The sequence below is a fragment of the Sus scrofa genome, chromosome 2 (assembly GCF_000003025.6).
Source record: "Sus scrofa isolate TJ Tabasco breed Duroc chromosome 2, Sscrofa11.1, whole genome shotgun sequence".
Taxonomy (NCBI): Eukaryota; Metazoa; Chordata; class Mammalia; order Artiodactyla; family Suidae; genus Sus; species Sus scrofa.
In genome coordinates, this window is record NC_010444.4 from 70,236,822 (window position 1) to 70,264,738 (window position 27,917).

General features: G+C 41.3%; 1 long non-coding RNA gene across 1 annotated transcript in view; it reads left to right on the forward strand.

The window, feature by feature from the left end:
* LOC110259347 overlaps window positions 2,688-27,917 on the forward strand; it is a 99,873-nt gene continuing 74,643 nt past the window's right edge. Inside the window, exons 1-2 of the long non-coding RNA XR_002341664.1 lie at window positions 2,688-2,806; window positions 2,912-2,988. This is a non-coding gene — a long non-coding RNA (uncharacterized LOC110259347). The remainder of the gene's footprint in view (window positions 2,807-2,911; window positions 2,989-27,917) is intronic.

The following is a 27,917-nucleotide window of genomic DNA, read 5'->3' on the forward strand; positions in this document are numbered from 1 at the left end:
TATACTGACATTTCCTGTTGCTCCAATTTTTACCCTCATTTGATGTCATCAGTACTGTGAATTTTAGTTACTCTGTTAGGTGTATAGTGGTGCTTCATTGCTGTTTAATTTGCAATTCCTTAATGACATATGATGCTGAGCATCTTGTGATAGGCTTGTTATCTGTGTATCTCCTTGGGGGAGTTGTCTTTATAGATCTTTTGCCCATTTTAAAGTTAGCTTTTTTGTTTACTTTTTTTTTTTTTTTTTTGTCTTTTAGGGTTGCACTTGTGGCATATGAAAATTCCCAGGCTAGGGGTCTAATGGGAGCTGGAGTTGCCTGCCTGTGCCACAGCAATGCGAGATAAAAGCTGTGTCTGTGACCTAAGCCACAGCTCATGGAGAAGTTGAAACTTTCATACACTGCTGGTGGGAAAAGAAAACAAAGCAGTCACTTTGTAAAACAGTCTGGTAGTTCCACAAAGATTAACCTAGAATTACACATGACCTATCAATTCCATTTCCAGCATATACCCGAGTGAAATAAAAACAAATATCCACCTCAAAACTTGTAAGTGAATGTGCTGACCCAAAACATACTGTCAAATATTTCTCCAGCAAATATGGGTTTATTCAGGATCAGCAGAGAATTGCATTTCAGGGTCTGCCACTGTGGTGAGCCAGGTGCAAGTCACCCCAGAGCAAGGGAAGGAGAATGCTTTTACAGAGGGGAAAAGCAGGCTGGGAGGACAATAGTAAAGTCTACAGTTTTCCATCTTCTGAGTCCCTGACCAGGAAAGAGGAATCTTTCTTCTTCCTCTTGGGCTCCGCTATCATTGTGGGGCATGAGAGCTCCCCCTTCTGGTCTCTCAGCTCTATTTAATTGAGGTTTCTCCTTTCTTTCTTTCTCTCTCTCTCTTTTTTTTTTTTTTTTTTTTTGTCTTTTGTTGTTGTTGCTATTTCTTGGGCCGCTCCCGCGGCATATGGAGGTTCCCAGGCTAGGGGTTGAATCGGAGCTGTAGCCACCGGCCTACGCCAGCGCCACAGCAACGCGGGATCCGAGCCGCGTCTGCAACCTACACCACAGCTCACGGCAACGCCGGATCGTTAACCCACTGAGCAAGGGCAGGGACCGAACCCGCAACCTCATGGTTCCTAGTCGGAGTCGTTAACCACTGCGCCACGACGGGAACTTCTTTCTTTCTTTCTTTCTTCCTTTCTTTCTTTCTTTCTTTCTTTCTTCCTTCCTTCCTTCCTTCCTTCCTTCCTTCCCTCCTTCCTTCTTTCGGCTAAACCTGAAGTTCTCAGGCTAGGGGTGGAATCGGGCTGCAGCTGGTGCCTATGCCACAGCCACCCAGGATCCTAGCCAGATCTGCAACCTGCACTGCATCTCCTTTACCCACTAGGCAGGGCCAGGGATCAAACCCCCATCCTCATGGATACTAGTCGGGTTCTTAATCCACTGAGCCACAATGGGAACTCCTCTCCCTTTTTGTCTTTTCAGGACCACACCCTCGGCATATGGAAGTTATCAGGCTAGGAATCAAATGGGAGCTGTAGCTCCCGGTCTGCACCACAGCCACAGCAATGCCAGATCCAAGCCACGTCTGCGACCTACACCATAGCTCATGGCAACACCGGATCCTTAACCCACTGAGCAAGGCCAGGAACCCATGTCCTTATGGGTACTAGTTGAGTTCTTTACTGCTGAGCCACAATGAGGAACTCCCCCCCCCCCAACCCCTTTTTAATGGCTGCCCTTGGGGCATATGGAACTTCCAGGGCTAGGGATTGAATCTGAGCTGCAGCTGCGGCAGCGCCTGAGTCTTAATCTGCCACACCAGGAATCAAGCCCTACCACAGACAAAACTCACCGGACCTGCTGTGCCATAGCAGGAGCTCCACTTTTTATTGTTTGTCTTATATCAGTGAAAATAGGATTTTTCTGTAGAGATGGTAATAGCTACTTACATCTCAAAGCTCTCTAGGAACACACTCAAAGACTAATGTCAAGTCAATTTCCTTCCACTGTAATGAGAATTTAATGAGTACATCTCATAGCTGTGGGAAAAGAGATTCTGGGCCCAGGCTAGAGATGCAGAGTTCCAACTTCCCACTAGAGACCACAAGAATTTTTTTTTTTTTTTTGGTCTTTTTAGGGTTGAATCTGAGCTGTAGCTGACAGCCTACGCCACAACCACAGCAATTTGGGATCTAAACAGCTTCTGAGACCTACAACACAGCCCACCGCAATGCCAGATCCTTAACCTACTGAGCGAAGCCAGGGATCGAACCCGCTTCCTCATGGATACTAGTTGGGTTCGTTACTGCTGAGCCACACCAGGAACTCCTGGGATTCTTTATAAAGTACCAAATACATGGGGGTGGGGAAAGGATGAGTATGGGAAGAATCAACGCAGTCCACAGTCAAAGATGAAAATGGAGCCTGACTCTATTACAATTGGTGAGGGGACTTTACGTGTCTGTGTTTGTAAACCGGGTCACATCGCAGCCTTAGGTCAAGGGCCTGATCTCCGGAGGACAACAGACCTTTTTTGTTCCAGTCTGGCCTGGCCCCGGGCAACCCATTTGCTCTGGACTTGCTCCTCAAGGGATCGGTCCATCTGGAGACAACCTTGAGTTCCCTGCACACACCTGTGTCCCATTCAGGTCTAGAACAGGATCTGGTTAAACGCAAAGATCCTGGGAGGGCCAGGGCAGAAACAGGTTCTGCTTGGCTACATGACCTCCGCCTGCTCTTACTCTGAGCCTGGGCGTTGGTAGTGGGGAGAGCGGGTCTCCTGAAAGGTCCGCGCTGCAAGAGCAGGTGGGTGGAGCGACGCTCTGCAAGGCTTGGATCTTGCCTCGCCTTGTGGATGCTCTAGGGTTGCATCTCAATTGAGCTTAATCGCCACACGTGTCTCCGTTGCAGCGTCTTTTGTGCCTTAACTTGCACCCGTCTCGGGAGTCAAAGGGAGGACGCCAGGGGATCTCAGAAGCCGGAGAACGGTGAGTGTGTGGGCCCAAGCGTTCCAGGGCTGGGAGGAGGGGTTAAGTTGGAACCCGCGGTGGCTGGACGTGGGCCTCCCTGTGGCCAGCTCGGGAGTCTGCTGACCTTGGTGGGTCTCGGCGCCGCTCTGCCCTCAGTCTCCCTCTGGTTCGTGGGTGGGGGTAGGGTGGGCAGTCGGACCCCAGGCGTCCTGTCCCATCACTGCGCTCCGAGACTTCAGTCTTGGAGCCTCTTTGGGTAGCTCTGTGCCCGCAGTCTCGCGTATCCCTGATTTTGTGGAGGGTTATCAGGGGACCGTCGTGGCTTGGTTTTTGGGATTCCTGCGTGGGAGGAGCTGTGGTCTGTGGGATCTCCGGGCCCTATTTTCTACCTAGACGGCACCCGTTGTTTTTTGGGTTTATCCAAATTTTAGGAAGCAGGGCCTCAAATCCATGACGCTGTCCCCCTAGCCTAGCTCTTCCTAGGACTGACATTAAATTCCTAAATTTCAGATCCCTCCTGCCTTCCTAAAGCCAGCTTGCCCTCTCCAATTCACAGCCTCATGAGCAGCTGTTCGCCCGCCATGATGCATTTCAAACACCCAATATTTTAATTGTTTATCCTTTCCCCACAGTCAATGGACAGCTCATTTAAAAAGACATATCTTTTGTTAGTGGATATTTTACATGAGAGAAAAGCAGAGAATAAGCACCTGGAATTGGGTCTTATGAAATCTTTGGGCCTTTCCCCCTGGATCTTCCCTGGACAGATGCATCTTTTGGGCAGAGGTACCTCTTAGGAAACTTTCCTGGGTGTTCTCACCTATCAGCGCTGTCCCTCCCTGAGTCTGTCACCTTGAAAAGTTTATTAGAGTCTCATTTTTTCAGTATAAAATATATTAATAGATCTTGAAAACAGTATACAATATTTCCAATGAAGCAAGAAGGGAGTGAGTTTCAGAAAAATGAAAGAATGTATTTCAGTATTATTACATTTCATTTGCTAAAAATTATTTCCCATTTTTATTCTCCTGGAAGCATGTGTAGCTACTCTGAGGTCTTATTACCAAACCAAACTTAGCTCTGCTTTCTCATGTGTGTGTAGTAAAGCCAATCTATTGACATCGGGTTGCGATGAAGGAAAGTGCAGCGTTTACTGCAGGCTGCCAAGCAAGGAGTCTAGGTAGCCAGTGCTCAAAAGGCCCAAACTTCTTAGTGGTTCTCATGGAAAGGTTTTTCAAGACAGAGTTAGGGAGAGGGGCTGTAGGGTGCATGATCAGCTGGTGGACATTCGTCTGATTGGTTGGTGGTGGGGTCATCAGGAGTCAGCGTTATCAACCTGCTGGTTCCAACCCGTCTGGGGTCTACTTGCTTTTGGGCAGCATACAGTTAACTTCTTCCACCTGGTGGGGGTTTAAGTAAAATAGCTCAAAGGACATGGCTCAGAATATATAGTCTGAGGAGGAATAGGTCTTTGATTTTATTATTTTGTTTTACTTGACTGTTTTCTTTCTGCATTTTCTCACTTCTCTGATTAAATTTACTCTTTGGAATTTGAGAAGGCCTAGGAGGCTAAAGTTTCTCTACAGATAAGAGACAGGAGGAGGACATGGAGGGCTTGGTTCCAGGAAGACCCCATGGATTCCTGCTCAGTTATAGTCCTTTTCTTTTGGGTTGTTTCAGGTGGAATGTCAGGGCTTAGACTTGTGTTCATATTCTTTTTTTTTTGTCTTTTTGCCTTTTCTAGGGCTGCTCCCTTGGCATATGGAGGTTCCCAGGCTAGGGGTCAAATCGGAGCTGTAGCCACTGGCCTACACCACAGCCACAGCAATGCAGGATCTGAGCTGTGTCTGCAACCTACATCACAGCTCACAGCAACACCGAATCCTTAACCCACTGAGCGAGGCCAGGGATCGAACTCACAACCTCATGGTTCCTAGTCGGATTAGTTAATCACTGAGGCACGATGGGAACTCCTAGACTTGTGTTCAAATGGGATTGTTTTCTAAGCAATTTCTTGCCATGGAAATAATAATTAATTCTCATATTGATTTTCTGAAGGGAATAGGTATTTGTGAGGTTTCTTGTTACAACTAGAAAAGTGCCTTACAATCTTCTTCCTTCCTTTACACATAAACACTGGGTTGGAGTGATTTTACTGGAGTCTTCAAGCACTGGGTTTGTCATTTTAAAAATATCAATGCCTGCCTAGAGCAACTTGACTGGGGTCAGAGACTGAGGTCAGTGTCTCCAAGCTAAGCTCCCACCTAGAGGCTGCAAAGGGAACTTGAAAGCCAGTAGGTTCTTCCTGAAAGTCTCTCCCTGCAGGTGCTTACCTGCTCCTACCCACCTGAGAAGGAGCCCTTGCTACTGAGAGAAGCTACCACCCTGGAAAGCTAGAGATGCTCCTGCAGTGGGGATTGTGGAGGGATGCCCTTTTGGAGGCTATAACCATGGTACCTTTGTGCCCATTTCCAGATGTAGCTTGAGTTTTGCATCCACAGTGTAGGTGCACTCAGTGTAATTTGTGCACATTGGGAAACTCTGGGAAGATCACACATTCTGTCTTCTGACAATGGGTCTGTGAATTTGGGAGTTCTTTGGGGCAGAACTTTTAGTTGAATCTGGGTGAGAGTTTCCTCATTGTGAGAATGGAAGCCTGGGGGAGAAAGTGTTTCTATTATTCTCTGGGGAGAGGAGGATGTGGGGCGCTCCCAGAATTCATTTCTGTGGCTGCCAGGTGCCCTGCCCTCCTTCACCAGGGACTGAGCCTCTCCAGGGGTTCTCTCTCAACCAGGAGAATCTGGAGCCTGAAGCTTGGGAAAGTGTTTCACCTTTAAAATATTGCTTTTTGAAGGTCCTGTTGTGGCTCAGCAGGTTTAGAACCTGACTAGTATCCATGAGGATTCAGGTTCGATCCTTGGTCTCACTCGGTGCGTTAAGGATCCAGTGTTGCTGCAAGCTTTAGCGTAGGCCGCTGATGTGGCTCCAATCCTGTATTGCCATGGCTGTAGTGTAGGCCAGCGGCTGCAGCTGTAATTTGACCCCTAGCCTGGGATCTTCCATATGCCACAGATGCAGCCCTAAAAAGAAAAAAATTCTGCTTTTCCTTCTGAACTGTGGGATGAAGGCTGCTTCAATATTTGTGATTCTTTCCCTTGATTCCTTTGTCTGATGATTATTGGGGTCCTGTAACTCTAATTTCCTTTAGCAGTTTATAATTTTATTTCCTGTGTGAGTGTATAAGATTTTTGATTTCTTGGGCTTTAAGAATGTACATTGATTGAGAGATACAATGTGAGTTAGACAAGAGAATTGTGGAGACAATATTCCTTTTAGGGCAGAGGACCTCAAAATGTGAGGTCGATTTAAATTTTTAGGTACAGCGTCAATGTTAAAATAAGTTTTTCAGAGTTCCCTTGTAGCTAAGCAGGTTAAGGACCTGGCATTGTCACTGCTGTGGCTTGAGTTGCTGCTGTGGCAGGGGTTCGATTCCTATGGCGGATGTGGCCACAGACACACAAAAAAATCAGTTTTTCTGTGTGTATGTCCCTGAGAATTTTGATATTTAAAAGGCTATCCTACTGCCAAGGCACATGAATTCCCATTAAAATTTTTTTTATTAAAGTATAGTTGATTTACAATGTTGTGCCAATTTCTGTGGTACAGCAAAGTAACCCAGTCATACATAAATATACATCCCCTTTCTTATACTATCGTCTATCATGGTCTATCCCAAGAGAATGGACATAGTTCCCTGTGCTATACAGAAGGAGCTCATTGTTTACTTATTCTAAAGGCAATAGTTTGCTTTTACCAACCCCAAACTCCCCATCCATCCCACTCCCTCCTCCTTCCCCCTTGGCAACCACAAGTCTGTTCTCCGTGTCTGTGAGTCTGTCTCTGTTTTGTAGATAGGTTCATTTGTGCCATATTTTAGACTCCACATACAAGTGATATCATATGGTAATTTGTCTTTCTCTTTCTGACTTATTTCATTTAGTATGAGAATCTCTAGTTGCATCCATGTTGCTGCAAATGGCATTATTTCATTCTTTTTTTAAGGCTGAGTAGTATTCCGTTGTGTGTACTACATCTTCTTGATCCATTCCTTTGTAGATGGACAGTTAGGTTGTTTCCATGTCTTGGCTATTGTGAATAGTGCTGCAACAAACATATGGGTGCATGTATCTTTTGAATTCTTGTTTTAATTGATGGAAAGAAAAATACTCAAAGTTTATATAAATCTTTGAAAACTCGACTATATTTATGGAATTAATAATATAATGCAAACTTCTATTGCATTATAATATGTGACCTATTCCCCTCAATACTCCTTAGTTTGATATATAAGGATAAACTCTGATGACTTTTGCTATTTTAGTTGGGAAGTGATTTGAAATTTTTCATTTTTTATGACTTAAACTTTTATAATCATGAATTTTTTTTTTTTCGGTCATGCCTATGGTAGTGGAAGTTCCCCCGCTAGGGATCTAATCTGTGCCACAGCAGTGAAAATGCCAAATCCTTAACCTCTAGGTCATCAGAGAACTCCCTACAGCCATTAATGTTTAAAGGATATATTAGAATGGTTTCCTATGAAGAAAAGTTAAAATTAATGAATTTTAGAAGGCAGACATAGGTTGTTCTTCTGTGGTGTAGTGGGTCACCACACCAGTATTGTCAATGCTGTGGCTCAGAGTTCGATCCCTGGTCTGGGAACTTCCACATGCTGTGGGCACAGCCAAAAAAAAAAAGCAAAAGTGGGTTAATGAAATATACATCCTATGAGATAGTAAATTAGGTAATAAATTACATACTTTGTTTACATAAATCATGTATGTGAAAGTTAAAAAATATGTAAGAAAAGAATCTGATCTAGAAAACTCCTGGCTGGCATACCCTGGTCCCCTCCAGTGCATTTGCTCCAGCCATCTCAATACCTGTGTTGATAATTTCTTGGGCTTTTTGTTAGTGTTTCTTTGTATAAAAATGAGCAATCGTGGATACTTATTTATTTATGTATTTTTGTCTTTTGTCTTTTTAGGGCCACACCTGTGGCATTTGGAGGTTCTCAGGCTAGGGGTCTAATCGGAGTTGTTACTGCTGGCCTGCGCCAGAGCCACAGCAATGCCAGATCAGAGCTGTGTCTGACCCATACCACAGTTCACGGCAACAATGGATCCTTAAACCATTGAGTGAGGCCAGGGATCAAACTTGCAGCCTCATGGTTCCTAGTCAGATTTGTTTCTGCTGCACCAAGACGGGAACTCCAGAATGCTTATTTTTCTTTTTACCCACATTTGTTCTTATAATGAGCAGCTGTACTCCACATTTTTGGATGTTTTGTCACAGCTTATGCCTCACCCCACCCTCTTTCCCTGGTGCCCCCACTTGGATAAGCCAATTAGGAAGCTTGGTGGGGGATCTCTTCTCTAGAGCAGGAGATGCCAGCTGCACAAGCCCCTGCCTTACCTCCCACCACAGTGAAAACCCAGGCCAGGCTCCTTTCCTTCCTTCCTTCCTTTCTGTCTTTCTGTCTTTTAGAGCCACACCCATGGCATATGGAGGTTCCCAGACTAGGGGTCCAATTGGAACTGTAGCCTCTGGCCTACACCAGAGCCACAGCAACTCAGGATATGAGCCGTGTCTGCGACCTATACCACAGCTCACAGCAACACCAGATCCTTAATCCACTGAGTGAGGCCAGGGATAAAACCCACATCCTTATGGATGCTAGTTGCGTTTGCTAACCATTGAGCCACGATGGGAACTCCCTTTCCTTGCTTTCTGAAGCCATTTCTGAGCTCTTGTGAGACTAGCTGTGCCCTTTTCTGAGTCCTCAATTGTGTGGGTTGTAAGACTTTTCCTACCCTCTTGATGTGTGTGTGTGTGTGTGTGTGTGTGTGTGTGCGCGCGCGCGTGCATTCATGTGCATATGCATACCAGCATCAGTCTCAATAAGGATACCCCACCTCTGCAGGTGACCACAACAGTTGCCACCATGGGCAGCAGTACCACACATAACCACCACCCGTAGATCTGTCTTCTGCTCTGACTTGCTGACATGCTTTGCTGTTTGATGGTGGCTGGTGCTGTGGGCTGCTGGGGACTGGGGAGCTCGTCCTATGAGCTGTGCTATCCTTTGTTGCATTGTTGACCTTACCATGCCTCAGTTCTATGGTTAGCCAGTTTTGAGAATTCTTAAAGCCTTTGGGAGCAGGAATATGGGATGAGGGCTTTTAAAGTAGTTCTGGGTTGATGTCTTTTCTGGGATTTATCTGAATGTTAGAAACTGTTATGGAGGCTGGGTTGGCCCTGACAAATCCTAGGGGGTGGGAGAGAGGAACTGTACACTGTGCAGAAGGTGGACCCATTGGGTGGTCACTGCTGAAATAGCTGTCATTTAAAAAGAGAAAGAGGGGGAAGGTAGCTAGTAGATAGCAGTTGAGTTCATCCTCCTAATACCAGATGGCTCACCAGGACCCTTGGGTAACTCTGCTGCTGCTCCTGCCTCTATAGTGGCAAAGATCCTACCCTCAGGGCTGTAGGTGACAACACTTGGCACCCCTGTGGCCAGCAAAGGTATTAATTTAAACCTGAATGAAGTCCTGGGCCTTAAACCCAATGAAGCAACCAGTTGTCATGGGGGAGACCCTGACCCTAATGGTACTGCTCTGAGGCTCTCTGGAGGAAACATTTAAAAACACCAGGGTGGAGAGGACACTCACCCTGAAGAGACATCTCTTCCCTTGAAGTATATCCAGTGATGGAAATATAGGGGAGGAAGGGAGGGAGGAAGCGAAGGAAAAAAATACTGACAGTTTGACCAATTGGCAATTCAACATATACTAAGAGAATTTATGCCACAAAAAATGTTAAAAGGATGCCGCTTGGCTTTTGAACCTCTGCAGCATAGGTTCTGAATTAATTTTGCCATCTAGTGTAGGTCACTAATTCACAAACCTTCAAGCAGTTAATCAACACTAGGTCTCAAATTACAGTCACGTGGGGATCCCTGTAAATTAAAAAAAGTTTTATTGGAATATAGTTGACTTACAAAGTTGTGTTGATTTCCGGCATACAACAAAATAAATCAGTTACACATATCCATATTTCCATTCCTTTTCAGATTCTCTTCCCATATAGGTTATTATACAGTATTGAGTGAATTTCCCTGTGCTATAAGTAGGTCCTTGTTACCCATCTATTTTAAACATAGTAGTATGAATATATCAATCCCAACCCCCTGATTTACCTACCCTCGCATTTCCCCTTTGGTAAACATAGTTTGGTTTTGAAATCTTTGAGTCTGTTGCTGTTTTATAAGTTCTATTGTATAGTTTCTACTAGATTCCATATATAAGTGATATCATATGGTATTTGTCTTTCTATGACTTACTTGGTATGATAATCTCTAGGTCCATTCATATTGCTGCAAATGGCATTATTTTGTCCTTTTTAATGGCTGAGTAGTATTCCATTGTATGTATGTACCACATCTTCTTAATCCATTCCTTTGTAGATGGACACTTAGGTTGCTTCCATGTCTTCACTATTGCAAATAGTGCTGCAATGAACATTGGAGTGCATGTATCTTTTCAAATTATGGATTTCTCTGGGTAGATGCCCAAGAGTGGGATTTCTGGGTCATATGATACTTCTATGTTTAATTTTTTTTCTTTTTTTTAAAGGCCGCACCCATGGCATATGGAGTTTCCCAGGCTAAGGGTTGAATTGGAGCTACAGCTTCTGGCCTACACAATAGCCACAGCAATGCAAGATCTGAGCCACATCTGCAACCTATACCACAGCTCACGGCAATACTGGATCCTTAACCCACTGAGAAAGGCCAGGGCTTGAACCCACAACCTCATGGTCCATAGTCAGATTCATTTCTCCTGTGCCACGATGGGAAATCTATATTTAATTTTTAAGGAAGCTCCATACTATTTTCCATAGTGTTTGTATCAGCTTACATTCCCATGAACAGTGAAGTAGTGTTCCTTTTTCTCCACACCCTCTTCAGCATTTATTGATTGTAGATTTTTCAGTGATGGCCATTGTGACTGGTGTGAGGTGATTACGCATTGAAGTTTTGATTTTCATTTCTCTAATAATTAGCGACGTTGAGCATCTGTTCATGTACTTTTGGGCCATTGGTCTTCTTTAGAAATATCTGTTTAGATTTTCTCATGATTTAAAAAAATTTTTTTTATATGAAGCTGAATGAGATATTTGTATATTTTGGGAATTAATCCCTTGTTGGAAGCTTCATTTGCAAAGATTTTCTCTCATTCTGTGAGTTTTCATTTTGTTAATGGTTTCCTTTGCTGTGCAAAATCTTTTAAGTTTAATTAAAAACTTAAAATTTGTTTTTATTTTTATTACTCTAGGATGTGGATCAAACAAGATACTGCTGTGATTTATGTGAAAAGTTGTTCTGACTCTGTTTTCCTCTAGGAGTTTTATAGTATCTGGTCTAACATTTAGGTCTTTAATCAATTTTGAGTTTATTTTTGTGTATAGTTTTAGAGAATTTAGAGTTCTAATTTCAATCTTTTACATGTGGCTGTCTAGTTTTCCCAGCATCACTTATTTGTCTGTTCTTGCCTCCTTTGTTGTAGATTAATTGTCCATATGTGTGTGGGTTTATTTCTGGGTTTTCCTTCCTGTTCCACTGATTTATATGTCTGTTTTTGTGCCAATGCTGTACTGTTTGGTGACTATAGCTTTGTAGTATAGTCTGAAGTCAAGGAGTCTTCTGTTTTTCTTTCTCAAGATTGCTTTTGCTATTCAGGGTCTTTTTTTTGTTTCTGTACAAATTAAAAAAATTTTTTTGTCTATTTCTGTGAAAAATTCCATTGGGAATTTAATAGTAGATTGCCTTGGGTAGTAAAGTCATCTTTTTTTTTTTTTTTGACTTTTTAGGGCCGTACCTATGGCATATGGAGGTTCTCAGGCTAGGGGTTGAATCAGAGGTGTAGCTACCGGCCCACACCACAGCCACAGCAATACAGGTCTGAGCCACATCTGCGACCTGCACCACAGCTGACTGGCAGCACTGGATCCTTAACCCATTGACAGAGGCCAGGGATCAAACCTGAGTCCTCATGGATGCTTGTCAGATTCATTTCCACCAAGCCATGACAGGAAATCCCTGGGATTGTTTTTTTAATTCCTCTTTGTGATCTTTTGTTTTTAGTGTCTAGAAATGTGAGAGATTCTTGTGTATTAATTTTGTATCCTGCAACTTTACTGAGTTCATTGATGAGCTCTAGTAGTTTTCTGGTAGCTTCTTTAGGATTTTCTATGTATAGTATCATGTCATCTGCAAACAGTGACAGTTTTACCTCTTTTCCAACTTGGATTCTTTTTTATTTCTTTTTCTTCTCTGCTGTAACTGGGACTTCCAAAACTATAGTGAATGAAAGCAGTGAGAGTGGGCATCCTTGTCTTTTTCCTGATCTTAGTGGAATTTTTATCAGCTTGTCACTGTTGAGAATGATGTTGGCTGTCAGTTTGTCATATATGGCCTTTATTATGTTGATGTATGTTCCCTCTATGCCCACTTTGTGGAGAGTTTTTATCATAAACGTGTTGAATTTTGTTAGATGCTTTTTCTGCATCTATTGAGATGACCATATGATTTTTATTCTTCAGTTTGTTGATGTGGTGTATCACATTGATTGAGTTGTTTATATTGAAAAATCTTGCATCCCTGGGATAAATCCAACTTGGTCATGATATAAGATTCTTTTAATGTATTGTTGTATTTGGTTTGCAAATATTTTGTTTGCTAATGTTCATACATGACATTGGCCTGTAGTTTTCTTTTTTTGTGGTATCTTTGTCTGGTTTTGGTATCGGGGTGATGGTGGCCTCATAGAATGAGCTTGGGTGTGTTCCTTCCTCTGCAATTTTTTTGGAGGTGTTTCAGAAAGACAGATGTTAACTCTTCTCTAAATGTTTGATAGAATTTACCTGTGAAGCCATTAGGTCTTGGACTTTTGTTTTTTGGAAGTTTTCTCTTTTTTTTTAGGTCTGCATCTGTGGCATATGGAAGTTCCCAGGCTAGGGGTAAAATTGGAGCTGCAGCTACTGGCCTACACCACAGGTGTAGCAACCTGGGATCTGAGCCATATTTGCAATCTATGCTGCAGCTGTAGCAACACTAGATCCTTAACCCACTGAGCAAGGCCAGGCATTGAACCCACATCCTCATGGATACTAGTCAGGATCCTAACCTTGCTGAGCCACAATGGGAACTTCCTCCCTTTTTTGGGGAAGTTTTAAAATTACATTTCAATTGCAGTACTTGTGACTGGCCCATTATATTTCTATTTTTTCCTGGTTCAGTCTTGGAAGGTTGTCACTTTTATGATCTTTCGTATTTCTGTGGTGTCAGTTGTAATTTCTCCTTTTTCATTTCTAATTTTATTGATTTGAGCCTTCTCCCTTTTTTTCTTGATGAGTCTGGTTAAAGATTTATCAGTTTTGTTTACCTTTTCAAAGAACCAGTTTTTAATTTCATTGATCTTTCCTATCTCATTTATTTCTGCTGTGATCTTTATAATTTCTTTCCTTCAACTCAGTTTGGGTTTTGTTTTTTCTTCTTTCTCTAGTTGCTTTAGGTTAGGTTGTTTGAGATTTTTCTTTTTTCCTGACAAGTTTATATTGCTATAAATTTCCCTTTCAGAACTGCTTTTGCTGTGTCCCATAGGTTTTGGATCATCATATCTTCATTGTCATTTGTTTCTAGGTATTTTTTGATTTCCTCTTTGACTTCTTCAGCAATCCATTGGTTGTTTAGTAGCGTATTGTTTATCCTCCATGTTTTTGTATTTTTTGCAGTTTTTTCCATGTGATTGATTTCTAGTTTCATAGCATTGTGGTTGGAAAAAATGCTTCATGGTTATTTAAATTTTCTTAAATTTACTGAGGTCTGATTTATGGCCCTAGATGTGATCTATCCTGGAGAATGTTCCATGTACACTTGAGAAGAATGTATATTCTGCTGCTTTTGGTTGGAATATTCTATAAATATCAATCCAGTCTGTCTGGTCTAATGTGTCATTTAAGGCATGTGTTTCTTTATTGATGTTTTGGTCTGGGCGATCTGTTCATATATGTAAGTAGGGTGTTAAAGTCTCCCACTATTATTGTATTACTGTTGATTTCTCCTTTTATGGCCATTAGCAGTTGCCCCATATGATGTAACGCTCCTATGTGTGCCTATATATTTACAATTGCTATATCTTCCTCCTGAATTTATCCTCTGATCACCATGTGGTTTCCTTCCTTGTCCCTTGTAACATTATATATTTTAGTCTATTTTGTCTTTTTAAATAATTTTTTTATTACTCAATGAATTTATTACATTTATAGTTGTATAGTGATCATCACAATCCAATTTTATAGGCTTTCCACCCCCAAAAGTCTATTTTGTCTGATATAAGTATTGCTGCTCCAACTTTTGGTTTCTGTTTGTATGGAATATCTTTTTCTAGCCCCTTAGGTCTGTGTGTGTCCCTAGATCTAAAGTGGGTCTTTTGTAGACAGCATATATCAGAGTCTTGGTTTTGTATCCATTCATTTGGTCTGTGTCTTTTGGATGGGGGATTTAATCCATTTACAGTCAAAGTAATTATTGATATATATGTGTACTGATTGTCATTTTCTTAATTGTTTTGGATTTGTTATGTTGGACTTCTTTCCTCGCTTCCTCTTTTTTTCTCGTCTCTCTCTCTTTTTTTGTCTTTTTGTCCTTTTAGGGCTGCACCAGCGGCATATGGGGGTTCCCAGGCTAGGGGTCTAATCAGAGCTGTTGCTTGCCAGACTATGTCAGAGCCACAGCAACACCAGATCCGAGCCACATCTGCCACCTACACCACAGCTCATGGCAATGCTGGATCCTCAACTCACTGAGTGAAGCCAGGGATCAAACCTGCAACCTCATGGTTCCTAGTTAGGTTTGTTTCTGCTGTGCCAAGATGGGAATTCCTGTTCTCTTCTCTTGTGATTTGATGACTATCGTTGGTTTTGTATGGGGATTTCCCTTCCTTCCTCCCTCCCTCCTTCTCTCTATTTCTTTCTTTCCTTCTTTGTGTACCTAATGTCCTTTTTTTTTGGTCTTTTTTTTTAGGGCCACACCCACAGCATATGGAAGTTCCCAAGCTAGGGGTCGAATTGGACCTGCAGTTTCCAGCCTATGCCACAGCCACAGCAATGTGGGATCCTAGCTGCGTCTGTGACCTACACCACAGCTCGTGGCAGTGCTGGACACTTAACCCACTGAGCAAGGCCAGGGATCAAACCCACATCCTCATAGATACTAGTTGGGTTTGTTACTGCTGAGCCACTGCGGGAACCCCTAATGTCCTTTTTTGGTTAGTGATTCCTATTAGGTTTTGATATAGCATTCTGTATATATGCAAAATTGTTTTAAGTTGCTGGTCTTTTGATTTCAAATGCATTTCCAATATCCTGCTTTTGTACTTTCCTCTTCTTACAAGTGCTGGTTTTGAGACCATATTATGTGTGGATGGTTTCCTACCTTTACTCTATGTTTGTGTTTACTGGTGAGCTTCCCTATTCATAATTTTTTTGTTTATAGTTGTGGCCTTTTCTTCTTTTCTTTTTTTTGGCTGCCCAGCCCCATATGGAAGTTCCCAGGCCAGGAATCTAATCTGAGTCACAGGATCCATTAACCCACTGTGCTAGGATGGAGATTGAACCCATGTCTCTGTAGCTACCTGGGCCACTGCTGTCAGAGTCGTTTTTCTTTTTTTCTTTTTCTTTTAGGGCTGCGCCTGAGGCACATGGAAGTTTCTAGGCTAGGGTTTGAATTGGAGCTGCCACTGGACCTATGCCACAGCAATGGCAGATCCAAGCTGCATTTGTGACCTATGGTGCATTTGTGGCAACACTGGATCCTTAACTGGGTCCTGGTCCTGAGTAAGGCCAGGGACCAAACCCACATCCTCATGGATACTTGTTGGATTCTTAACCTCCTGAGCCACAATGGGAACTCCTGCAGTCAGATTCTTAACCCACTGCACCACAGCAGGAACTCCTTGTTGTGGCCTTTTTTTTTTTCTTTCAACCTAGATAAGCTCCTTTAGCTTTGTTGTAAAGCTGGTTTGGTGGTGCTGAAATAATTCTTTTAGTTCTTGATTGTGTGTAAAGCTTTTGATTTTTCCATTGTATCTGAATGAGAGCCTTGTAGGGTAGAGTATTCTTGGTTTTAGGTTTCCCCTCTTAATCACCTAAAATATATCTTGCCACTCCTTTCTAGCTTGCAAAATTCCTGCTGAAAAATCAGCTGTTATCCTTACGAGGGTTTCCTTGTATGTTTATTGTTGCTTCTACCTTGTTGCTTTTAATATTTTTTCTTTGTATTTAATTTTTATCAGTTTAACTAATATGTATCTCACTGTGTTTCTCCTTGGATTTATCCTGTATGGGATTCTCTGTGCTTCCTCAACTTGAGTGAATGTTTCCTTTCTGATATCGGAATTTTTCAGCTATAATCTCATGGCAATACTGGATCCTTGACCCACTGAGTGAGGCCAGGGATCAAACCTGAGTCCTCACGGATACTAGTCAGATTCATTTCCACTTAGCCATGACGGGAACTCCTCTAGTGTATTTTTCATTTCAGGTATTATCCTATTCATCTTGGTTTGTTCTTCAAATCTTCTAGTTCTTTGTTAAACAGTTTTTTTTTTGTAACTTCTTGATCTGTGTCTTCATTCATTTTCCAAGATCTTGGGTCATCTTTGCTATCATCACTCTGAATTCTTTTTCAGGTAGATTGCCTATCTCTTCAGTTAGTTGTTTTTGTGTGTTTTTATCTTGTTGCTTTGTCTGAAAGCTATTTATTTGTTGTCTCATATTGTCTAAATTTTTTTATGGTCCCCTTAATAGTAGGTTTGTAGATGTGGTGGCTGGTGTCCAGTCCTGGAGTTATTGGGTGTGATGGTGGCTCACATGTACCCAGAGCAGGTGATAGGAGCAATGGTATCATGCTACCTCTCCTGGAGCAAGGTGGCCGCTAGTGATGGGGTCTGTGAGGCAGGTGACACTGGTTCACGGGATTGCAGTGGATCAGGGATAGGGTGGCAGCAGCTTCCATGACCCCTCCTTTGCCAGGCAGCTCATGCTAGGGCTCCTAGAGCTGGAACAGGTGGTGTCTTGCCACCTAAGAGCGTGCAAGCATGCACAGAGAAGGCTGTAGTGGATCTTACCCCTTCTCTCCAGCACCCCCAACAATGCTGCCTAGCTTCCAAGCCCATCCAGGTTTCCTTGGCTATGCTCTCAAATGTTATCGACCTAGTCTCTAGTCCCTCTAGGCTGTTTCTGCAGGCCAGCCCCATTTTTTACCCATTCAGTCAGCTCCATTTCTCTGAGTCTGGTCTCCAAAGCCATAGTTTTAGTTCCCAACCCCTGCCTGCACCAGCAGATGGTCATCCTGGGCTGGGAAGTGCAAGGATGTAGTACTGTTTTTGCAGGACTGTTTCTATTTTAATTGCTTCAAACAGATTGCTGTGCTCTCCTCCAAGACTCTGAAGTTCCTCTTCTGTCCCAGCTGATCCTTTCACTGGTGGACAAACTTCTCAGGGTGCAGGAGCTTTTCTTCTTTCCCAGCTCCCTTTTAGGGGTGCAGATCCTGTCCTGTTTCCCTTTCATATTTTCTCTCCCTTTTCCTTTTTTCTTCTTTTGTCCTGTCTGGTTTTGTGAAGATTTTCCTGCTCTATCAGAATTCTGAGGTCTTTTGCCAGCACTCAGTAAATTTTTTGTGCATAATTTTCCACAAGTAGATGGATTTTTATTTTTTAAAAATTATGGTTGGAGTTCCTGTGTTAACAAACCTGACTAGGATCCGTGAAGATGGGGGTTCGATCCTTGGCCTCTCTCAGTGGATTAAGGATCTGGTGTTGCTGTGAGCTGTGGTGTAGGTCACAGATGTGGCTTGGATCCCTAGTTGCTGTGGCTGTAGTGTAGGCTGGCACCTGTTGCTCTGATTCCACCCCAGCCTGGGAACCTCCATATGCCACAGGTGTGGCCCTAAAAAGACAAAAGACAAAACAAACAAAAATTATAGTCAATTTACAATGTCCTATCAATTTCTGCTGTACAGCAAAATGATCCAGTCATACATATATATATATTCTTTTTTCATGTAGATGGTTTTTGATGTATTTGTGGGAGTGGATAAGCTCCACATTCTACTACTTGGCTGTATTCTCCCCCATCCCCAGGATCTCAGTCACTTTAAGTGAAGTATCTATGGTAATCTTAGGGGAATTACTGAATATACTGTAGGGGATAAATAAATATGCCTCACCTAATCATCAGAAAACTCTTGCCCCAATTCCCCATGGTAATAACACCCAGTGTCCTAAAATATCCCACACAGATCAGGGAAACTATGCCAATGAGTTATGAATTAAGTGTAAATGAAGTCTTTGACACTTTCAAACTGTTTTTTTTTTTTTTTTTTTTTTTTTTGCTTTTTAGGGCCGCATTTGCAGCATATGGAGATTCTCAGGCTAAGGGTTGAATCGGAGCTACAGCTGCTGGCCTACGCCACAGCCACAGTAACACAGGATCTGAGCCATGTCTGTGACCTACACCATAGCTCACACCAATGCCAGATCCTCAACCCACTGAGCGAGGCCAGGGCTCAAACCTGCAACTTCATGGTTCATAGTTGGATTCATTTCCACTGCTCCACAATGGGAACTCCTTTTTTTTTTTTTTTTCATTTTTTTTTCACACTGTCTTTACAAAAATGGGATTCCATGGACCTTACCCTCCTCTCTGTGTTCCCATATCTTAGTTAAGTTACTTAATCTTCCCAAAAGTAAGTCAAACAGGACTTTGAAGGATTGAAAACCATTGTAGGACACTTGTTTAGTGAAGAAGTGATTATCCCCTGTTCTTCTCCTCAAATGGTGAAATTTAGTCTGTTCTTAAACCTGGAAAGAATGAATGACATCTCATGGTGCATTACTGCAACTTGGGGGCTGTGATCACATCATACAAACCCCTATTCCCAGTCTCCAACATTATGGTAAACAACTTGCTCTCACAGATTTGCCTGTTTGAATGGCCTCTCAGCTGCAGTTGGAGAATGACAAAATTATTTTGCTTGTCTGTAAAGCTTTTGATTTCTCCTTCAAATCTGAATGAGAGCCTCTGGGTAGAGGTTTTTTCCTTTCATCACTTTAAGTACATCATACCACTCCCTTCTGGCCTGCAGAGTTTCTGCTGAAAAATCTGCTGATAACCTTATCAGGGTTCCTTTGCATGTTTTTTGTTTCTTTTCCCTAGCTGCTATCAGTAGTTTCTCTCTGTCTTTAATTTTGGTCAGTTTGATTAATATGTGTCTCAGGTTGTTCCTCCTTGGGTTTATTTTATATGGTACTCATCGTGCTTCCTGGATTTGAGTGAGTGATTCTTTTCCCATGTTAGGAAAAGTTTTTGGCTATTATCTCTTCAAATATTTTTTTCTGGCCCTTTCTCCCTCTCTTCTCCTTCTAAAAATCCTATGATATGGATGTTGGTGTGTTTAACATTGTCCCAAAGTTCTCTTAGACTGTATTCATTTCTTTTCAATCTTTTTTTCTCTTTTCTGTTCCACATCAGTGATTTCTACTAGTCTGTCCTCCACCTTGCTTATTCATCCTTCTGTCTCCTGTATTCTGCTGTTTGTTGCTTCTAATGAATTTTTTTCAGTTATTGTAATTTGCATCTCTGCTTGCTTAATCCTTAAATCTTGTATTTCTTTACTCAGGGTTTCTTGTAACTTACCAATCTGCCTCCAGTTTATTTCTAAGATCTTGGATCTTCGCTATTTTTAGTCTAAGGTCTTTTTGTGGAGGTTGATAATCTCCAGGTCACTTAGCTGTTTTTCTGGTTTTTTTTCTTGCTCCCTTTTCTGAGTCATAATTCTCTGCCTTTTCATTTTGTATAGATTTTTGGTGTGGTCTCCTTTTTGCAGACAATAGTTATATAGCTCTCTTGCTTCTGATGTCTGTCCCCTTTGTGGCTGAAGTTGGTATGGGAGCTTGCTGTAGGCTTCCTTATGGGAAGTGTTGGTACCTGCCCATTGGAAGGTGGAGCTGATTCTTATCTCTTTGGTGGATGGGGCTTTGTCTCTGGGTGAGATTATGAGCTATATGTCTGGGGGCTCATTAGGCAGGCGATTTGCTGATGGGTGGGGCTGTGATCCCACCTGGATTATTGTTTGGCCTGGGGCTTCTCAGCCCTGATGGGTAGGGCCAGATTTTTCCAAAATGGCCACCTCTAGAGGAACACACACTGATGGTTATGCCTGTGACCTTTGCCTGCAATGTCCTTCCTCCACAATGAGCCACAGTCACCCCTGTTTTCCCAGGAGATCCTCCAAGAACTTCAGCCATGTCTGACCCAGGTTCCTATGGAGTCTCTGCTTTGCCCTGGGACCCAGTGCAAATGAAAACCTGTGTGAGCCTTTCAAGAATGGGGTCTCCATTTCTCCCAGTCCTGTGGAGCTCCTGTGCACAAGCCCCACTGGCCTGCAATCAAAATGCTCCAGGGGCTCCTTCTCCCAATGCCAGATCCCCAGGCGTGGGGACTTGATGTGGGACTCAGAACTTTCACTCCCGTAGATGCAGTCTCTGTGATACAGTTACTTTCTAGTATGTGGGCTTCTCACCTAGCAGGTATGGGGTTGGTTATATCACATAATTGCCCCTCCTACTGTTTTGATGTGGCCTCTTCTTTGTCTTCTGGAGTAGGATATCTTTTTTGATGGTCTGCAGTCTATTTGGTTGAAGGCTCTTCAGCAGTGGTTGTAATTTTGTTGCTGGTATGAGAGAAGGTGAGCTCCAGTCCTTCTACTCTGCCATCCTGTCTCTTGTGGTCACGTTCAAAGGCATTGTAGAGATCATAACCCAAGGACAGGTTTGGGAGGAGATGGGGTTCTTGTTGATCTCCTCAATGGCGAAGAGAAAGGCCAGAATATAGTGGTAGTTTTTCAAGAAGCACCTAAATATAGGGGACAGCTTTAGAGAGAATATTCAAATCAATTAATTTTGGGACAAATCCATTGCCAAGGGAAGGGAAAGATTTTATTTTTTTTTTATTTTTATTTTTTTTTATTTTCCCACTGTACAGCAAGGGGGTCAGGTTATCCTTACATGTATACATTGCAATTACAGTTTTTCCCCCACCCTTTCTTCTGTTGCAACATGAGTATCTAGACATAGTTCTCAATGCTATTCAGAGGGATCTCCTTGTAAATCTATTCTAGGTTGTGTCTGATAAGCCCAAGCTCCCGATCCCTCCCACTCCCTCCCCCTCCCATCAGGCAGCCACAAGTCTCTTCTCCAAGTCCATGATTTTCTTTTCTGAGGAGATGTTCATTTGTGCTGGATATTAGATTCCAGTTATAAGTGATATCATATGGTATTTGCCTTTGTCTTTCTGGCTCATTTCACTCCGGATGAGATTCTATAGTTCCATCCATATTGCTGCAAATGGCATTATGTCATCCTTTTTTATGGCTGAGTAGTATTCCATTGTGTATATATACCACATCTTCCAAATCCAATCCTCTGTCGATGGACATTTAGGTTGTTTCCATGTCCTGGCTATTGTGAATAGTGCTGCTATGAACATGCGGGTGCATGTGTCTCTTTTAAGTAGAGTTTTGTCCGGATAGATGCCCAAGAGTGGGATTGCAGGGTCATATGGAAGTTCTATGTATAGATTTCTAAGGTATCTCCAAACTGTTCTCCATAGTGGCTGTACCAGTTTACATTCCCACCAGCAGTGCAGGAGGGTTCCCTTTTCTCCACAGCCCCTCCAGCACTTGTTATTTGTGGATTTATTAATGATGGCCATTCTGACTGGTGTGAGGTGGTATCTCACGGTAGTTTTGATTTGCATTTCTCTTATAATCAGCGATGTTGAGCATTTTTTTCATGTGTTTGCTGGCCATCTGTATATCTTCCTTGGAGAAATGTCTATTCAGGTCTTTTGCCCATTTTTCCATTGATTGATTGGTTTTTTTTGCTGTTGGGTTGTATAAGTTGTTTACATATTCTAGAGATTAAGTCCTTGTTGATTGCATCATTTGAAACTATTTTCTCCCATTCTGTAAGTTGTCTTTTTGTTTTCTTTTTGGTTTCCTTTGCTGTGCAAAAGCTTTCCAGTTTGATGAGGTCCCATGGGTTTATTTTTGCTCTAATTTCTGTTGCTTTGGGAGACTGACCTGAGAAAATATTCATGATGTTGATGTCAGAGAGTGTCTTGCCTATGTTTTCGTCTAGGAGTTTGATGGTGTTCTGTCGTATATTTAAGTCTTTCAGCCATTTGGAGTTTATTTTTGTGCATGGTGTGAGGGTGTGTTCTAGTTTCATTGCTTTGCATGCAGCTGTCCAGGTTTCCCAGCAATGCTTGCTGAAGAGACTTTCTTTTTCCCATTTTATGTTCTTGCCTCCCTTGTCAAAGGTTAATTGACCATAGGTGTCAGGGTTTATTTCCAGGTTCCCTATTCTGTTCCATTGGTCTGTCTGTCTGTTTTGGTACCAGTACCACACTGTTTTTATGACTGTGGCTTTGTAGTATTTCTTGAAGTCTGGGAGAGTTATGCCTCCTGCTTGGTTTTTGTTTCTCAGGATTGCTTTGGCGATTCTGGGTCTTTTGTTGTTCCATATAAATGTTTGGATTGTTTGTTCTAGTTCTGTGAACAATGTCATGGGTAATTTGATAGGGATTGCATTGAATCTGTAGATTGCTTTGGGTAGTATGGCCATTTTTACAATATTGATTTTCCCAATCCAGGAACATGGAATATCTTTCCATTTCTTTACATCTTCTTTGATTTCTTTGATTAAAGTTTTATAGTTCTCGGCATATAGGTCCTTTACCTCCTTGGTCAGGTGTATTCCGAGGTATTTGATTTTGTGAGGTACAATTTTAAAAGGTATCGTATTTTTGTATTCCTTTTCTAATGTTTCATTGCTGGTATGCAGAAATGCAACTGACTTCTGAATGTTAATCTTCTATCCTGCCACTTTGCTGAATTTATTAATCAGTTCAAGGAGTTTTGGGGTTGAGTCCTTAGGGTTTTCTAGGTATAGTATCATGTCATCTGCATACAGTGACAGTTTGATCTCTTCTCTTCCTATATGGATGCCTTTGACTTCTTTTGTTTGTCTAATTGCTGTGGCTAAGACTTCCAAAACTATGTTGAAGAGCAGTGGTGAGAGTGGGCATCCCTGTCTTGTTCCAGATTTGAGTGAGAAGGCTTTCAGTTTTTCCCCATTGAGTATTATATTTGCTGTGGGTTTATCATAAATGGCTTTGATTATATTCAGGAATGTTCCCTCTATACCCACTTTGGTGAGGGTCTTGATCATGAATGGATGTTGAACTTTGTCAAATGCTTTTTCTGCGTCTATTGAGATGATCATATGATTTTTGACTTTTTTTTTTTTGTTAATGTGGTGTATGATGCTGATTGATTTGCGTATGTTGAACCATCCTTGTGGACCTGGGATGAACCCAACCTGGTCATGGTGTATAATTTTTTTGGTATGTTGTTGGATTCGGTTGGCTAAGATTTTGTTGAGAATTTTTGCATCTATATTCATCAATGATATTGGGCGATAGTTTTCTTTTTTGGTGGTATCTCTGCCTGGTTTTGGAATGAGGGTGATGGTGGCCTCATAGAATGTCTTTGGGAGTATTCCTTCTTCAACCTTTTAAAAGAGTTTAAGGAGGATGGGCACCAATTCCTCTTTATATGTTTGATAAAATTCACCTGTGAAGCCATCTGGTCCTGGACTTTTATTTGTAGGGAGTGATTTTATGACCTCTTCAATTTCATTTCTAGTGATCGGTCTGTTCAGTTGGTCTGTTTCTGCTTGATTCAGTTTTGGCAGGCTGTAAGATTCTAGAAAATTGTCCATTTCTTCCAGATTGTCAAACTTATTGCCATACAGTTGTTCATAGTATCCTCTTATGGTTTTTTGTATTTCTGCTGTATCCGTTGTGATTTCTCCTTTTTCATTTCTAATTTTGGTTATTTGGGTTCTTTCTCTCCTCTTTTTAGTGAGTCTGGCCAGGGGTTTGTCAATTTTGTTCACCTTTTCAAAGAACCAGCTCTTGGTTTTATTAATTTTCTCTATTGTTTTTTGAGTCTCTATTTTATTGATTTCTTCTTTGATCTTTATAATTTCCTTCTGGGAAGGGAAAGATTTTAAACCCAGGCTTCCCATTCAGAGAGTCTCCTGTCTTGCTATGTGGAGATGATGTGACTAGGCTTCCCAGGACTCTGGAAGATCCTGGACAGGCTCTTTAACTCTGAGGAGTCAACTGGTTGCCTGTCTTTCTAGAGAGATTTATAGGGCACTGTGAGTGGGGTTGGGTGGTATTTAGCTGGATGATATAACTGTCAACGAGGTGATTCTTTTGTTAGCTCTTGTAATGGAAGGTGTATCAACATATAAACAGGATAGCAAGATAATGTCTTCTAAGTTTATGAGTAAGGAGTGCAAAAACCATTGGATCTTGTTTTTACTTAGGACTGGAAGCTAAGATGCAACCATTCCTTCCCTTCCTCATTCATGGTTATTTAATAGCGCCTGATTTAACAATTCCTCAAACATTTTGGAGGATTCCTTTCTGACACCTTATTCATGTGAGACATTGCAAGGTACTTTCACTACTACTTTTGATTCCAGTTAGTCTGCTTTATGAAGGTAATTTTTTAGAATTTATCCTTGAAAAATGAGCATTAAGTCGTTATTCTAGTTTATATTTATAGATTTCAACAAACTTTTAATATTTTTCTTAATCATTTTTCACTTTAGCTGAAACTTTTCTTGTAATTCCTTAATTTGATTTGCTAAAAAAATATTCTTTGATATTTCAGAATTTTCATTTTCTTTGTTAGTCTTGTCTTTTTCTTGGGATATTTTTGGTGTTTTTCTACCTTTATTAATTACAAGCTTAATTAAAACACATTTAAAATCAAATATGGAGTTCCTGTCTTGGCGCAGTGGTTAACGAATCTGACTAGAAACCATGAGGTTGCGGGTTCGGTCCCTGCCCTTTGCTCAGTGGGTTACCGATCCAGCGTTGCCGTGAGCTGTGGTGTAGGTTACAGACGCGGCTTGGATCCCGCGTTGCTGTGGCTCTGGCGTAGGCCAGTGGCTACAACTCCGATTCGAGCCCTAGCCTGGGAACCTCCATAAGCCGCGGGAGTGGCCCAAAGAAATAGCAAAAAGACAAAAAAAAAAAAAACAAAAAAAACAAATACTTATTTTCTAATAAATTTTAATAGAATTAATATTTTTATGTAAATAAGTGCTTTGATTTCCAGTAGTTCTTACCTGCTTCAGTACTTCCATTTTCTATCTAATGTGCAATTTTATTTTGGGGTATATCCTATCAAAATATTATGAGATATTAAAAAAATAATTACCCAGAGGATAGCATTATATTTTAATTCAAATCTGTCATGTCATTTTGTTCAAGTAATTTCATGTGCATTATATTTACTCATGAACATTGATGTTTTTTCTAGTGCCCCCTAATTTTTTTTGCTCCATTAAATTTCTTTTTTTTTTTTTTTGTCTTTTTGCCTTTTCTAGGGCCGCTCCCACGGCATATGGAGGTTCCCAGGTTAGGGGTCAAATCGGAGCTGCAGCCGCTGGCCTACCACAGTCACAGCAACGCAGCATCTGAGCCGCATCTGCAAACTACACCACAGCTCACGGCAACGCCGGATCCTTAACCCACTGAGTGAGGCCAGGGATTGAACCCGCAACCTCATGGTTCCTAGTCAGATTCGTTAACCACTGAGCCACAACAGGAACTCCTCCATTAACTTTTAAAAGAAGACTGTATACAGTTCATATAGATGATAGAGTCAGTATATATCAATAGCTCGTCCATACTAATGATGCATTTAGACATCTGTTCTTTCTTGGGTTCATGTATTTGAACTGCTATAAACTGCAAGAGGTGAATTTATTTTTAATATTTGCCTCATATATTTTTAAAAGGTAATTAAAATTTTTTTCTGTTGGGATGTAATACTTCATTCAGCTTTAAACAAACTTGTTTAATTACCTTCTTTCTTTTATATATTTTAGTTTATACCATCCAATGTTAAGTTTATCACTCTGCAAATAGTGGGCAGAAAACCCAAAGAGATCATAAATACCACCAAAGTTAGCTTTGTAACTTAATTTGCAATACAGAACAGAAAATCCAGATATAGTTTGATTTTTTCCATGGTCTTTAGTAAACTTCAGGGTGCATATAAAATGTGAGTTATAAAATGTGTGCCAGAAACAAAAATGGAGGGCTCTGCAACCAATTCCTTTAAGGCTCAGATAGCTATGACTCAACGTTGGAGGATGAGAAAATGATATTGTCCCATTCCACTTACTAATCTAGATGTCATCATTCTCTAAAACATGTTAGTTTTGAAACTCAATAGGACATCAAAAAAGAACATTTTGTTTGTTTTTTTGGTCATCCTGTAGCATACGGATTTCCCAGGCCTGGGGTTGGATCTGAGCTGCATTGTGACCTATACTGTAGCTGCTGTAATGCCGGATCCTTAACCCACTGTGCCAGGCCAGGGATTGAACCTGCATCCTAGTGCTCCCAAAACGCCTATCCCGTTGCACCACAGCAGGAACTCCAAAAAAGAACGTTTAACGACATAGGAAAATGTATCACAGCATTCAAATATTGGAAGAAAAAAATTTATTACTTCTCCTGAACATTTAAGCTAAAGATCAGATCAATTCTTTAAAATTTCTTTCTGAAAATGAGTGAGAAGTAATACTTCCTTTCTCATTCTGCACAAATAGCATCACCATAATAACAAAACAAGACAGGGACATTACAAGAAAATAATGCATTACTGATTTTTTGAGTTTGTCTTAAAGTCAAGGTTTTCCTCACATTGAAAAATCAGCATAATTTACCACATTAGCCAAATAAAGGAGGAAAAAAACACATGATCACCTCAATACATACAGATAAATGTGTAGCAAATAACATAAAATTCTTTATTAATGAAACCACAGCAAACTAGGAGTACAGGAATTCCTCAACTTGATAAAGCACATCTACTAAACACTTAGTACTTAATCCTACTTCATGTAGTGCCTTGATATACTAAGGAAATCCTAACAGATCATAAGGGGGAAATAGACCACAATTTAATAACAGTGGGGGATGTCAACACCCCGCTTTCAACAGTGAGTAGATCATGCTGAAAGGTAATCACTAAGTAAAAGAAGCAACTCACAAAAGGCCACAAATTATATAATCCTGTTTATATGAAATCCTCCAAAGAGAAAAATTCATAGAGATAGTAGATTATTGGGTTGGGATAGAAGGAGAGAAAAATGAGAAGAAACTTGTATGGAATTTCATTTTGGGGTGATACAAATATTCTAAAATTAGAAGTGATAGTTGCCCAACCCTGTGAATACACAGAAGCCACTGAATTGTGCACTGTAAGATGTTCAATTTTATGATGAATTATATCTTATTAAAGCATTATTGAACAATGTAGAAGCATACCCATATATGCTTGAGTTAGATAGAACAGGGATACAAATGTGCAGAAATAAAAACTTTAAGTACAATATGAACATTTTAAAATTCTCCACATCATCACACTATTAAAACAAAATAAATGTCAAATTAGAAACTGGGTACCAATAACTGTTAAATCTGTAACAATGAGCTCAGATAATTATTACATAAAAAATTATGGGGAGTTCCCACTGTGGCTCAGCAGGTTAGAAACCCAAATAGTATCCATGAGGATGCGGTTCAATCCCTGGCCTCACTCAGTGGGTTAAAGATCCAGCGTTGCCATGGTGTAGGTCACCATGCAACTTGGATCCCGCATTGCTGTGGCT